Source organism: Microplitis mediator, chromosome 2 (assembly GCF_029852145.1).
Source record: "Microplitis mediator isolate UGA2020A chromosome 2, iyMicMedi2.1, whole genome shotgun sequence".
Lineage (NCBI taxonomy): Eukaryota > Metazoa > Arthropoda > Insecta > Hymenoptera > Braconidae > Microplitis > Microplitis mediator.
This window is the reverse complement of record NC_079970.1, coordinates 16,117,044-16,131,865: the sequence shown is the minus strand read 5'-3', so window position 1 is coordinate 16,131,865 and position 14,822 is coordinate 16,117,044. Positions and strand designations below refer to the sequence as shown.

The 14,822-nt window shown below is 30.8% G+C and overlaps 1 protein-coding gene across 2 annotated transcripts in view; it reads left to right on the top strand.

Annotated features, from left to right (window-relative positions):
* The first annotated feature begins 2,489 nt into the window (after window positions 1-2,489).
* The window catches only part of LOC130664138 (protein madd-4), a 328,261-nt gene continuing 315,928 nt past the window's right edge, over window positions 2,490-14,822 (top strand). For both annotated transcript variants that reach the window (XM_057463924.1, XM_057463923.1), the window contains exon 1: window positions 2,490-3,035. The gene's annotated coding sequence lies outside the window, so the exon portion shown is untranslated. The remainder of the gene's footprint in view (window positions 3,036-14,822) is intronic.

The following is a 14,822-nucleotide window of genomic DNA, read 5'->3' as shown; positions in this document are numbered from 1 at the left end:
TTTTCACTTGTTTCAAGAGTTTATATTTCTTAAAGTAAGAGATATTTTTTTTGGAGCAAGATAAATTATTTTTTTGTAGTGACATTGCATTTTTTTGGTTAAAGAAAATAAAATTTCTCGGAACAATGTACTATTCTTTTTACGCAAGTATTTTTGTATTCTCCGACCAAGAAAACAAAAGTTGTTTAAGCCAAGAGAAAAAATTTCTTGGGAGAAAAGATCGATATGGAGAAGGGGAAAGTCACCGGTGCTAGACAGCAGCAGCGGGAGTAGTTCGGTGCTCGCCACGAGATCGCGCCTACGACATGTAGTGTCCCTGGTGAGACATTTATTTCAGAAGTGTTATGTTCCAAATTTCATTACGATTTTGTTCGGGTACTCTTCTGTCATTTGACAGAACTACAAGTACCCTTTTGAACTGTACTATAGTATATCCTATAATACATCATGATTCATGACTTTAATATTTAATATTAAAGTTACTTGAAATTCAAGTCTTGAATAATTTTGCTCGGAAAAAAAACACAAAAAATTACGTTTCAAAGAAAAACAAAAAATAAAAAAAATCTACACGTCAACCTTTCGGAGAGAGAATACATTTTTGACTGAGAAAAACTTAAGTCTTTATTAAAGAAGCAAACTTTTGGAGCAAGAAATTTTTTTTTTTTTGGCCCAAGGAACTTTTATTTTCACTTAAGCAATTTATTTTTCGGAGCAAGAGAATTTTTTTCTTGGGCCAAGAGATTTTTTCTTGGCCCCAGGGATTTTTTTTTCCAATCAAGACGTTTATTTTTTGGAGCAAGAAAATTTTTTCCTTGGGCCAAGAAATTTTTTCTTAGCCCAAGTTAACTTTTTTTCGTTCAAAACTTTGAGTTTTTGGAGTAAGAAATTTTTTTTCTTCGGGCAAGAAAAAGTTTTTTGGCCGAAGTTAAACTTTTTTTCGTTCAAAACGTTGATTTTTTGGCAAGAGATGACTTATTTTCTTTAGCCAAGAATTTTTTTTCTTAAACCAAGAAATTTTCAATTTCGCTTCAAAAATAAATTTTTTTGGAGCAAGAGAATTTACTGTCTTGAACCAAAAAAAAGTTTTTGAATCAAGTGTTTTACTTGTATTGAATCAAGAAAGAAAATTCGGAAGACAATATTTTTCTTGAACCAAGTTAACCGTTTTTTTTTGTGTATAGAGTTCAGAGCGTACATATATAATTATATCACAGAGATCGTTAACCATTTTTAGGTGGTAAGAAGCTCAAAAATGCGTAAGAGAAGCCATGATCATGACGCTTGTACATCGTAAACAACAAAATTAATTAAAACCAATGGGTAGATGCTCAAGAATATGAATATAAATAACACAGCCATTAATTTTACTTTCTATATCATTTGAAAAAGTTTTAATTATTTATTTAAGATAGTAGTTTGTATGATAATTGTTGCTACTTGTTTTAATTATTCTTGAATTTAATTAACTGACCACAAAGAGTAGACTATTAAGAATTGTTTGTACGTGAGTAGTACAAGTACATTCGTATACACGTGGCACTTGACCACGTACACTTCACTGGTGGTCTCGTGGTCAGCCGCAACATTTTACGACACCCCTACTACCCTATAATATAACGCCTCTTCATATTATCCGTCGTATCATCTAATATACTTTTCTATTAGTTTGTAGAAAATACTATTCATGATTTAATTCAACGGCAAAATATGCGGATATCAGCTTATCGTGAATTTAATAATCCACCAACCACTGCAACGAGGTAATGCTGGAAAATGTTCCAGATTTTTACCTCAATTTCTTTTTTTTATTTCTGCAGTACTTCTACCCTCATTTTTTTCGTGACACAATTTTTTTTTTATTTTCGTTCAAGTCATAAAATCTATTTGGATTGAGAGTAAGTCAATTTTTTACTCCAATAAAAAAAAAGTATGAACAATCATTGCGTCAAGCATGAAAAAAAAAAAAAATTGTTAATGACAATTATTGAGTTTGAATTAAATCAATATTTTGTATGCTTAAAAAAATGCTGTTAAAAATAATTTTTATATTTTTTTTTTTTGTACAAATTTGAAATTATTATTTTAATTTAAACAAATATAATAGTTTTTCAACCTCATTAATTTTTATTCCTCTGCCTTTTCACTTTCTCAATTGTAAAATAGTTTTTTTATTTTCAATATCTTATAATACGATATTATGATAAAATATTTTACAAACACTCAAAATTAAGAAAAAAAAACAACTTAACGGGGGGATGCGACAACTCGCTAAAAACTCTAGTCTAGTAGCTGGTTGGTCAAGCAACTCCAGTATAGAGTAAACTGGGAATAGAAATAGAAGCCAAATATAACAGGAGAAATAGAGGGCTGCGGACAAGTGCCTACGCTTTGCCGACAACCCTCTCCCCTCTTTTTCCTCGCGCACTCTCGCAGTTTCTACCTCATCGGCCCTATCTACGTCACTTGCGACGCAGAGCTGGCACTCGCGCGCCACACTTCGGTACGGTAGCATCGATTCTAAAGGATATAAAGCTTTTTATTTACATGACGTAACTACCACGCGGTCGATCATTAACTAACGATTTTATGATTACTTAATGGTTAGCGTGTTGTTGGTTATTTAATTGAATAAAATATTTAACAAAATAATTAGTGGACTTTACAAGTGAATAAAACATGAGTGAAAAACAAATTTAATAAATATTGTGGATACATTATTGCATATTAAATCGTTCTCCTTTACATTTTTAAATTATTCATAAGTATTAAGTTTATTTCTTATACCTAAAGTGAATCAAAAATTATTCAGTTAAATTAATTAAACGTTTGTTGTTTTTTTTTTTTTTTGTAATATATTTATATAAGTAAACTTTGGTGACGTGTAACTAGTGTTAAATTTTGAATTGAGAAATTAATTTGCATTTAAGTGACATAAAACTTGCTGCGGATTGTTTGTTTCACTTTCATTAAGCTTTTCATATATTATCAGTTTTTTGTATGGAACCATGAAACAAATTTTACACTGGATTATTGTGAGTAATTTATTGAATCAAACAATATATTGAGTTTTTTTTTTTTTCCAAATCATGTAATTTATTGTAGGCAATTATTTTTTCGACTTCATTATGGTATAATAAATTTGTTTTATTTTACTTAAAAAACTTTCGCTAGAAAGCCTTGGAGGTAAATTTCACGATATTAAGCGTAAACCACTTCATCATTCTATATATTAATTAATATTCCACGAATATTTTTGTTATAGAAGTTTATTAAATTATTGCTCTCGTCATCTGTAAGTAATTCAGCAATTATAGTTATAATAAGTTAAAAAAAAATTATGCGCACAAGGTTAACCGGGGAAGTTAAAAGAGAGCACGTGCGCACACGAATCAACCCTCTATGACAGTAGAACAAATCGAGGCCGTGGGTCGCGCGTGTTTCCTCTACATCAATAATAAGAAAAGATAAATCTACTCACCAATAAAAAATATATATTTTATTTCAATAATACAATATTTACTTGATGTGAAAATTATGATAATTCAATCGATAGAAATAGTATATTGCGAGGCAAGGGATGAAACGAGGCTATTATAGACGAGAGTAAAGTTGACATCACCCGAAATCTAAAACTGTGTTTTATTCTGTGCTACGCACTATATTTTTCAATATGATCTGCATTGACACTGAGAGTTTTAATGACTGGAGACAGTCGAAACAGGCTAATTTCTGACCGATAGTGTGGAAAAAAAATAATGCTGTATTTTAAATATACAAATCTAAGTAATTAAACGAAGAAAAGAATTATTAATTAATAAAAAGGTTTTTTATTAATTAATAATATCTTTTGTTGGGACTCAAATTATTTTTATGATTTTTCAAGCACAACTGTCAGTTTCGTTGGTTTTTAGATTGACAAATATTTTTTACCATATACCGTCAGTGGAAGTTTGAATTCTCATCCTTAGAGAGAAGAAAGTCGTACTTTTTCCTCATGAGGAAACAAACGATAAATAGAGGTTTACAATAAACAAATCTCATTATGACAGGGATGAAATAAAGTCGGAAACTAATTTAACAGGTAGAAACTAGGTAGTTTCATCCCATGGGGAGAAACTGATCAGTTTCTACACGCTAAATCGCATTGGTCTGAAATTGGCTTGTTCCGACTGGCAAAGCAGGTATTGCAACTCGCTATCTCCATGCAGGTGATACGAAAAGTGTTATTCTAATCGTTATTAATTCTAGTTCAAAAAAATTTAATTTATTCAATTTTTTTTAGACAATTATTTATAAATAATTGAAAATAATAAATTGCTACATCGATCAACAAGTTAATTAATACTTTTAGAATAAATGTTTAGTATATTATCTAAATAACAATTTATATTAACCAATGTAATAAAATTTTAATAAATTTTTTATTTAAAAATGTACCTGCTCTCTTAAAATAAATCAGTGAAAAGTGCTTTAAATCAGTGAATGTTCACTGCGATACAGTCCCAAGTATATCACTGCTTCAATTAGTGATATACTTGGGACTATTTATGCAGTGAATATTCACTGATTGGAGTACTTTTCACTGATTCATTTTAAGAGAGTAAAGATCGGAACGTTTTTCACGCAACGAAAATGAAAATAATTCATGAAATTTGTGCCTCATGGCAACTTAAGGGGTAGTTGGGGGTGGCTTGTCACTTCCGGGTAGTGTGTAAAACGTTTACGAAATCTAAATCCAGTAGATTTTTTACTTTTCATTTCTTTTTTCTTATTTTCGTTCCGCGAAAAACGTTCCGATCTTCAGGTACATATTTGAAATCAGTTGAATTTTACAAATTGTCCGTAAAAGTAAATTTTTTAATTTCTTATGTTTTCACCATTCACTCGTCACTTCTGCATAACCTACTATTATCTAAAGCATTCACAGAATTAATTTGTCAACATTCAGGCTTCTTAGTCGTTTTGAAATAATCATTTGCGGCATAGAGAATGTCGTGAGAGATAATGCTCTTCAGTCCCATTCCTCATCATATAGTTGATGGTACACTGACGTTGTAGATTTCAAGACAGTAAAATGTCAAGTTTCACGTCCTCGATTCAGCTCACGCTTTCGATAAGCCGCTCTGGTGTTTCAGACAGTGTGTGTCTTGATGAGACCGTAGTGGTTGTACGCACTAATACACTTTTATAATAAAAGGGGTTGAAAGCTGAACAAGTACTGATAACACACAACTGCTCTTTACTGTTGTGTAACTTAACAACTTCCAAAATCTATGTCACAAGTAGTTAAAAATTAAAATATTCTGTACTTAATGTACGGGCAACTTTTACAAAAAAACTTTTTAACAAAATTTATTAATAAATATTTTCTCTTTGATGTTAAAAAAATCCATTAAACAGAAAGAAAAATTTATGTTGTATACTTTCTTTTTATTAAGTATTTTTTTTTGTTAAGTTTTATAAGTGGGCTTTGAACAAGGGCATAAAAATGGATCAAAAGCTTACGAAAAACTAAATTACTTCATCTTAAATCCAAGGTTTTAAATAAAACACTCTTTGCTCTTACTTGAAAAATTTTACCGGTCAATTTTGTGGAGAACGTCTCAAGTGTGGAGACATCCCTTGTCGTCCGTATCGTGCCCCCTATTGTTATGGTTTTTGTTAAATTCTATGTCATCGTGTATCTATAGTTTTTTTTTTTTTTTTTTATACCTGTTGAGAGTACATCGGCGTCGTGCAATCTTTAAAAACACGCCGTGTCGTCTTTTACTTTCTTAGTTACACAAAGGGACGCGAATCAGTGCCTGTCACTTGTTTTCCAGGTAGGATGCTAGTAGCAACAGGAGACGAGCCGTTTAAAGGTAAAACGAATGCTTTTAAACATTCCTTAGATCACCTGTTATTTCTCAACAAAATTTTTTTTTCGGTAACTTTAAGAGCGTAAGTGTCATTTCGTCACTAAATCCAATCATTTAACTTTTAAAAAGGTGATAAAATTAAGCAGGATTAACGTTTAAGGATCATTATTTTGTAAAAGGTTTTCAAAGCTTCCAAACGATAATTACTACTGGCACCTGTAAATGAAGGTTGTAGATATATCTAACGTATACAATTGTAAAACTTGTTTTGTTCATTTTCTGTTGTTGTCCTATTTAAGAGATCATTGTTTAACTTATCACGTATTTTCTCACGTGTATACTAACGGATAAAAATAAAAACTTACAAGCCTTAAGGCGTTAAAAGTGAGGTAGTTTTTTTTTTTTAGAATTTTTCTCAAGTCATCGTTTAATTTGCACAGGTCAACAGGTTTAGATAATTAGATAATATGTTTACGTGATATAGGATTAAGAGCATTAGTTGAATTATATATTTCGTCATTTTACTATTAAGAGGATTTAATATTAAATAATCATTTTTTATAGATCATAATTTATATACTATTTTTTTATAAAAAAAAAAAAAAACTTTTTTTTTTTGCCCAAAGGTATTTAATAGTTAACCAAATTAAATATGTGTTCTGAAATAATCTTAAATTATAACTGCAGAAAATAGAAATATATATATATATATAGATGTGTTTCATCATTTTTATGATGTCATACAACACAAAAATAAGTACATGTTATTTTTATGTATTAAGTTTTTACGTATACATCTTTTTTGTAACACTAATCTGATGCTGGAAGAGAAATTAAAAGTATTAATATTTAAATATATTTCTTTGTTACACAAATGTATCTCAATAATTCAGAAATAAATTTATTTTTTATCAGATTCTATACATACTTTTTATCTTAATATTATTGTGACTTTAAGACGAGAAGAATAAGATGTGAGACCCGTATTCTATAAAAAATATGCATAATATATATAAAGAAAAAAAGATTAGTGTTTTTTTAAAAGGATTATACAGAGCAGTTATTTTACTAATAGGACATTGATGGCATATTTTAAAAAATTCTATGGAACAATATCATGATTCAGAAATAAGCTAACTGACTAGTTGAGAGATAAAAAATATTATGGTAAAGGAAATAGGGAGGAAAGTAAACGACAAGTATCTTGTGCCAACAGAGAGGATAATAGTCATTGACCAGTCGGTTTTCATCGTCCAGTGGTGATGGTTAATGGACCGATAGCAATAGGTGTATACTCACTATATGACTGTTCTTATAATATCTCTTTCTCTCTTCATTTTCACTATTATATGCTGCTTTTGTCTCTTGTTCTTCTCACAATATTCTCCGTATAATATCTCAAAATCCATTCGATGTCGTCCGTATACCCAAATTCATGGCAGTACAACCCCTCGGGTTTATAAATAAATCTACAGTCAATCCGATGGTATAATTGATTATTTAAACCATCGTCTGTGTGTCCGGGTTCTATATAATACGTAATTGACTCTAGGGATTATATTAGTGACATATTGATTATCATTTACTAAATACTATCAGACATCGTCGTACTTTTAAAATTCATCCTTAAAAAATGATAAATGAGAAATTATAAAAAAATTTTATTTATATAAAAAAAAATTTAATTAAATATGATTGTTCGTCGTATTTGGATTTTAATGTGTCAATATCAGTTACCACTGATTATTTAATGTATTTCTGCACCGGATTCAACTGACTCTAGAGACGTTATTTAAAACATTTCGTGACTCTACACGATTCCGCTATGCATAAATGATGGATCGACACCCTAGGACCACTCCACTAGGTCGTGTTATTACTACTATTTTCCATATACGGATTTCCATAGCCAACTTCTCATCGATCGTTTGTCGTTCTTATCCTTCTACTGTTATTACTATTCTACAATGCACATCAACTGCCTATACAAACTACCACGAGCAAACTACCATGCAATTAATTCTCTGACTCTGCAGTCTAACTGAGGCAACTTGGTAAAATAACGTGTGGAGTATTGGATGGTTCTTTAGTCTTGATTGCTAGTGTGAAATCTTTATAAATGCGTATGCTTACTTATCTTCATAAAGTATGCCACGTCCATACAAAGTCGCCGTTAATGGAAAAAAAAGCCGTAGATCGGCCGATGTCTGACTGCCGTCACTCGGCCAAGCATTGGTAATTAGTAATGGCCCAAACCTGGTTAATTACCAGCAGCCGATTGAATTTTTAAGCGACGCTGCCGATGGCTGGCCAATGAATGGCTACTTATGACTGGCCGATTATCGCTTCGCAACGTTGGGCTACCGTTAGTGAATCAGTGGTCCATGATTTTTGTTAAATGAAAAAATCTACTAATCAATTGTTAATTATACAAATAACTTATAATTATAGTTATCTTTAATTAATAATTATTTATTTTTTATTTAAGCTAATTTTTAATTAATAATATATTTTAATTGTCCGATTAAAGGTATTTACAAATAACAATTAAAATATTTTTTAGTTAGTTATTATTTGCAACCAACAACCGCAATTTTATAACTTTATTTATAAAAATTAATTTAATTAAAAAAAAAGTCATGAATTTTTATAATAAATGTCATGTTCGATAATAGTAGTAGAGCAAGATAATTCAACTAGGTCCTTGATAAATAATCAATTAAATTTAATAAGTTTTATTTTTTAAAATTATGTGATTATACACTGAAAAAAGTTCGCGGAGTGAATGCGGACTAAATCCGGAGTGAATGCGGAGTGAATGAATTTTTAATTATTCACTCCCCTCGAAGTGAAATTCACTCCGCAGGGGAGTTTTCGCGGAGTAGATAATTTTTCATTAATTTAATCCCTCCACACACATTCGAACACACACACGCACACATTTGTACACACACGCCCACATTTGCACACACGCATACATTTGCACACACGCACATATTTGCACACACGCACACAAACACACACATGCACGCAAACATTGTTTAGCAGTTTAATGTAAATTAATATAAATTTATTTAAGTATTAAAACTCCGGAACTCCGAGTGGCGGAGTGAATGCGGAGTGAATTCGGATTTAATTTCAATCCGAATTCACTCCGGATTTTTTACAGTGTAATAAATATAGTATGAAACATTTTTTTTTTTTTTTCTAAATAATCGAAAATATCAATTAAATTCCTCTTTATATTTCATAAAACCGAGTGGTTGTAATAGAATGAATAAGTAGATCATTTAAAAGTATCATCTTAATATTAGTAGGTTCGTCCAGTAGCTACCGTTCAGACCCAGCAATCAGAAGGACGGCAGTTCGCGCCCGGAGCCCAGACGAATTTTTCATCGAGGTTTTTCAACGTCATTTACCTCACTTAATTAGTTTAAACGTTAATGATCATGAACTCTACTAGGATAATAAAAATAAAAATTTTTTAAAATTAAATTTATTTGCTTGCTTGGCCGATTGCTTGCTGCCATTAATCGGCCGATAGTCGATTGCCATTAATGGGCTGGGGTTATCATTTGTATATTCAGCCGTTCATAGGTCATTAAAAGTTGCTATTGACTGGCCGTTAATCATCATACCTCGCCCGACGATGGGCCATCCAAGGGCCGGTTTCCAAACTTTGTATGGGACCGTGACTTGAAGGATTTTCATTTGTGTTTTTGTAATACAAGATAAATATCTTAAAGTGACGTTAAATATTGTAGAAAGAATTTGAAATTTTTAATGATAGTAAATATGAAAAGACAATTATAGTGTCTACTGTCACTATATATAGTGAAAGAACATGTAACTACTTATTATGAAAGTGTTTCTATCTTCTCAATTATTTAGATTATTTTTTTTTCTTTTTCGAATTAATTAATTATAACGCTTTTATTTATTCAATAGTATGTCAACTAAAAACAGTATTTCAGAATTATAAATAAAATATACTTTAGCATCCTGCAGATATGATGAATTAACAAATAAAATAAATAATAAGTCAATTTTTTTTTGTAATTTTATTTTTAAAATGTATGTGTGTAGTAAATATAATTTTATGTATATTTAACTTAACGTAGTCATAATTAAAAATTTAAAAAAATTCTGGAAAATGGTTGAGCCTGCGGGCCAGCCCGAAGACTTTCCGCCGGTTTCGAGCTCACGGAGCTCGAAATAACAAAATATCCACCAAAGAAGAAAAGTAGGGCATTTCAACCCTTGTGTATAATTGCCCACCCGAGCCAAAGACAAAGGTGGCAAACACAGGGGATCGGCAAGTTCTACCTTCATCCGTGATGTGCATACCATTCCTTACCAGATCTGAAACCGAAAGTTTAATTTTTGTTGTTTATGGGAAGGTTGACGCATGTATAAACTTATTTTCATACCACCTGCATTTAAACTGCGAGTTTCTATGCTTATGTTGCCAGTCAAAACAAGCTAATTTCAGACCAATGCAATTTAGCGCATAGAAACTGATCAGCTCATTTTCTAGGGGAAAATCTCATTTATTTCTGCCCGCTAAATTAGTTCCCGATGTTATTTTACCCTTGTCAAAATCACATTTGTTTATTGTAAAAACTTCTACATGTTTATTTGATTTCAATAACCAATCGAGCTAACAGTTGCGTTTGCAAAATTGAAAAATCAATATCAGCTTCAATAAAAAAAAAAAATCTGAATAATGGTTGACTCCCAGTATCAATCCATGTAATATAAAAAATAATATAGTATAGTGTGTGACCCCGGATAAAAGACGATTTGAGACATCCGATAATGTCAACTTCACTCTTATCTAAAATCGTCTTGTTTCATCCCTTACCGTGCAATATACCATTTATTTGTTTTTCCATAAAAGAGACTACGGTACCTCTAAATAGGACAGAAATTTTAACTTTCAGTGCAAGTATGGAAAAAACTTTCATTTTTACATACATTGCCGAGTTCAAAAATACTCTCTTGGACAAATAGTATATTTTTGAACATTTAGGGTGAAAAAATATTAGTTATTCAGAAAACAGGAACAGAATTATTACGTTTTAAAGATTTCGATCTCAGTATTTCTTATACACCTTAGCAGTTTGTGATATTTTTTACGTCGACGTAAAGTAAATTTAAAATTATTTATAATTTTTGTAGTTTTATTCTAGAATATCTCGAAATCTACTCTATTAATTGATTTTAAATTTTCACGAAATCTAAGTTTTGACGAGCTTTTTCGAATGCCATAAGAGTGATTCCAATCAGCCAATCTGCTTAAGAGTCATAGAAAATATTACAACTTTTCGATCATCATTAAATCCAAGGGGAAAAAATTATTGGAGAGAACAAAAATTTATCGATTTTTTTCAAATGAATAGAAGTATACATATTAATTATATTATTCATACCCTTGAGCAACATAGATTATCTTTCGAGTAAATTCATACGTTATTGATAAACGAAGATGGAAATTTTTCATAATTTATCTGAGAACAATAATTTAATTAATGTTTTTGTATTGTATAATTATCAAATTCTCATAAATCGTCATGCGACCTAATAAATAATGTCTACTCATGGCAACTGTGAATTTTAAATGTAATTTTCTAATCATTGTAAGCGTTAAGTAGAACTTTGTTAGGATACAATAAAATGCAGTGAAAGAGTATACAAGAAGAAAAAAACTCCATTGAATTCAGTGAAATTAAAATTTTTTGTACATTTCTAGCATAAAGCTACTCTTGCCAAAAAAAAAATTTTTATTTTTTAATAGTCCTGATGTTAAATTTTTTCAGCTGATTATATAAAACCTGTGAAGAAAAGTTATTGAGATAATAATATCAAAGTTATATAACATATAATTTTTAATCTCATATAAAGCCCTCGGATTTAGTTGAAATTATTATTTTTTAACTTCCCGCTAAGAAAATTGTTAATTTTCAAAAATTCGGCAAGTTAATGTATTCACCCCGATTTTCGAAAATCGAGTTTTCATCAGATGTCGTCGTTTTGAGGTCCAAGGAAGCTATTCTGACTTTTTCAGAAGGATGTCCGAGTGTCTGTATGTATGTATGTGTGTGTGTGTGTGTGTGTGTGTGTGTGTGTGTGTGTGTGTGTGTGTGTGTGTGTGTGTGTGTGTGTGTGTGTGTGTGTGTGTGTGTGTGTGTGTGTGTGTGTGTGTGTGTGTGTATGGATGTAAACTCTTAATATCTTTTTAATGAACTGACCGATTAAGATGTTTGAGGTGGCAATCAAAAGAGTTTCTTGGCCGTCGACTTTTCTAAAAATTTCAAATCGATCGATCGAATGGACTCCCAGATATAGAAGAAACACAACAAAAAAAAAAAACTTTTTTTCAAATTTCTCAAAAATGGCTTCATCGATTAATTCCAAAATCTAATCAGCTCTAGAACTCAATAAAACGCGTCGATTGTCACCTTAACCGTCTCAATCGGTCAACTCGTTTAAGAGATATCGTTGATGAAAAAAATAGTGAAAAACGTTTTTTTCTAAATATCTACAAAAAAGTTGAATCATTCGATTTCAAAATCTAATCAGCTCTAGAACTCAATAAAACGAGTCGATTGCCACCTTAACCACCTCAATCGGTCGATTCGTTCGAGAGATATCGGTGAAGAAAAAATGGTAAAAAACTTTTTTTTTCGAAAACAACAGCATCCAAAAGTATTTTCGAGCTCGAAGAGCTTGAAAACGTATTCGCAACAATGTTTTCGATTTCAAAAAGCTCGAAAATGGCGGGAAATTTTAGGGCTGGCCCGCAGGGTCAACCGATAGACTGATTTTTTTTTTTTAATTGTATCAACATTTATAGATCAACAATTCAAATGATTTTTTTTTTTAATAAGTGATGACAGAATTCTATTCTAATACATCATTATATAAATTGTAATGCTTATAAAGTGTCTTAAAGATTATAATTTTTACAATGTCATGGTTATATTAACTGATAGTATTTTATTATAGTCAAGATTACGAAACGTGCATTCTGAAAGGTTTAATGCTCAAAAAATTTTCTCATACAAATTGACCTCTGACATTATAATAATTTTTTTTTTTTTATAAAATTCGTAAAATATAAATGATAGGAGTTTAAAAAAAATGTAAAATATATCTTCTCAATCGAACGTTTAATTTTGCTACACGCTATGTATATAATTTACTTTTATGCCGACACTACCATAAACTTTTACCGCATGGTTATAGTGCAAAAAAGAAACACCAGTTCATTAATTACACACGCGTTATGTCGCACGTAGTGAGCGTAGAATACACCCGCCCTAAAAATTTTAGGTCCGGGTTTCGAGTACACAGAAACAAAAAAATTCTCACTCATTATACTCGACTAAGATTTTTTATTGTACCCAGCACTCAAGCGAAGTGTAAGAGTATAAAAAAAGTAACAAGTACAGTAAAACATAAGATGCTAAATAAAATAAAAGTAAAAGAAGAAATTTTGCGTTACGGTTTAGCGTTGCGTATGAATTGTGGTAGTAGTCGCGGGAACTTCACAACGTGGGCGATCTGTGCAAAGAAACACAAAAAAACACTTAACTTTTTATTGTGTGTCAATATAATATATCCCTTGCCAAACAATTTATTATTATTTTAACTAATGTATTTAGTTATTATATATATATGTTTTTTTAATTTATATGCAGTTATTAATATATACACAGAAAAAACAGATATCTTGAGTCAAGAAAATATTTTTGAAGACAAACGTTTTCGGGAACCAAGTCAAGATTTTCTTGAGCCAAGAGAATTCGTCTTGGTTGGAGAAGATTTCTACTTCATCTGAGAAAATTTAGGTTTCCAAAAAAATTTTCTTGAATAAAGAATATTTACCTTCAGTCGAGAATTTTTTTTTGTGTGTACAATTATTCATTTATTAAACATGGATATATCTTTTACAAACACTATTATTATTATTATTATTACTATTATTATTATTATTATTATTATTATTATTATTATTATTATTATTATTATTATTATTATTATTATTATTATAAACAGCTTTTTTCCATTGCGATTATTAACGATACTACAGCTTAAGGATTATAAGAATATAATTATTCAATTTTTAATATTTCTAGATTGCACGGAAAAAAAAATAGGCGCTGCAACAGGATGCAGTCCTGTGGGAGCAACAGGATAAAATCCTGTTGCTGCAACAGATTTTGATGCTGTTGCAGCACCTATTTTTTTTCCGTGTGGTAACAAAAGGAAGTTATAAGTTAATATTACTAGATAATAAAGTAAAATAGATAGAATTTATAAAAAAAGCATGTCAATATTTCATAGTGTATTGCGTGGCAAAAGATGAAATAAGATGATTTGTTGATGATGACCTGTTGCTGCAACAGTAATATTTCTGTGGCTGCAACAGGAATAGTCTTGAAATCATAATGAGTATAATATATCAATTTAATTATATTTCAATAGGGGAAGGGGGGGAGGGGCAAAATGGTCCCCCCAAAATTTTTAACATGAAAAGTGTTGGGGGGTGGACAGGGGTAAAATGGGCTGCCTAGACTTCGAAAACCTACGAATAATTTTTAGCCAAACGGGTTTCTATAATTTTTTTAACAGAAACATGGAAAAAAAAGAAATGTCGCCGCAACAGGATCGTTCCTGTAGCATGATTCTGCGGCTGCAACAGGAATATTCCTGACGGCCATGCTAACATTGCGGCGTCCGCGACAACTATTGCCAATGTTAATATTCCCGCAATGGTTGAATCATCTACGCATACAATTTTGTAACCTATAAAAATCTTCGATACCTTAAAGGATGGCGTTCACGCCCATACTGGCATAGTGATATCCGCAAAATATTTCTTACCGTGTGCAACCTTTGCTTTGAAAGTTCAATTTTAGATCATTAGATGCTGATCGAATAGCGGCTAATTCTCAA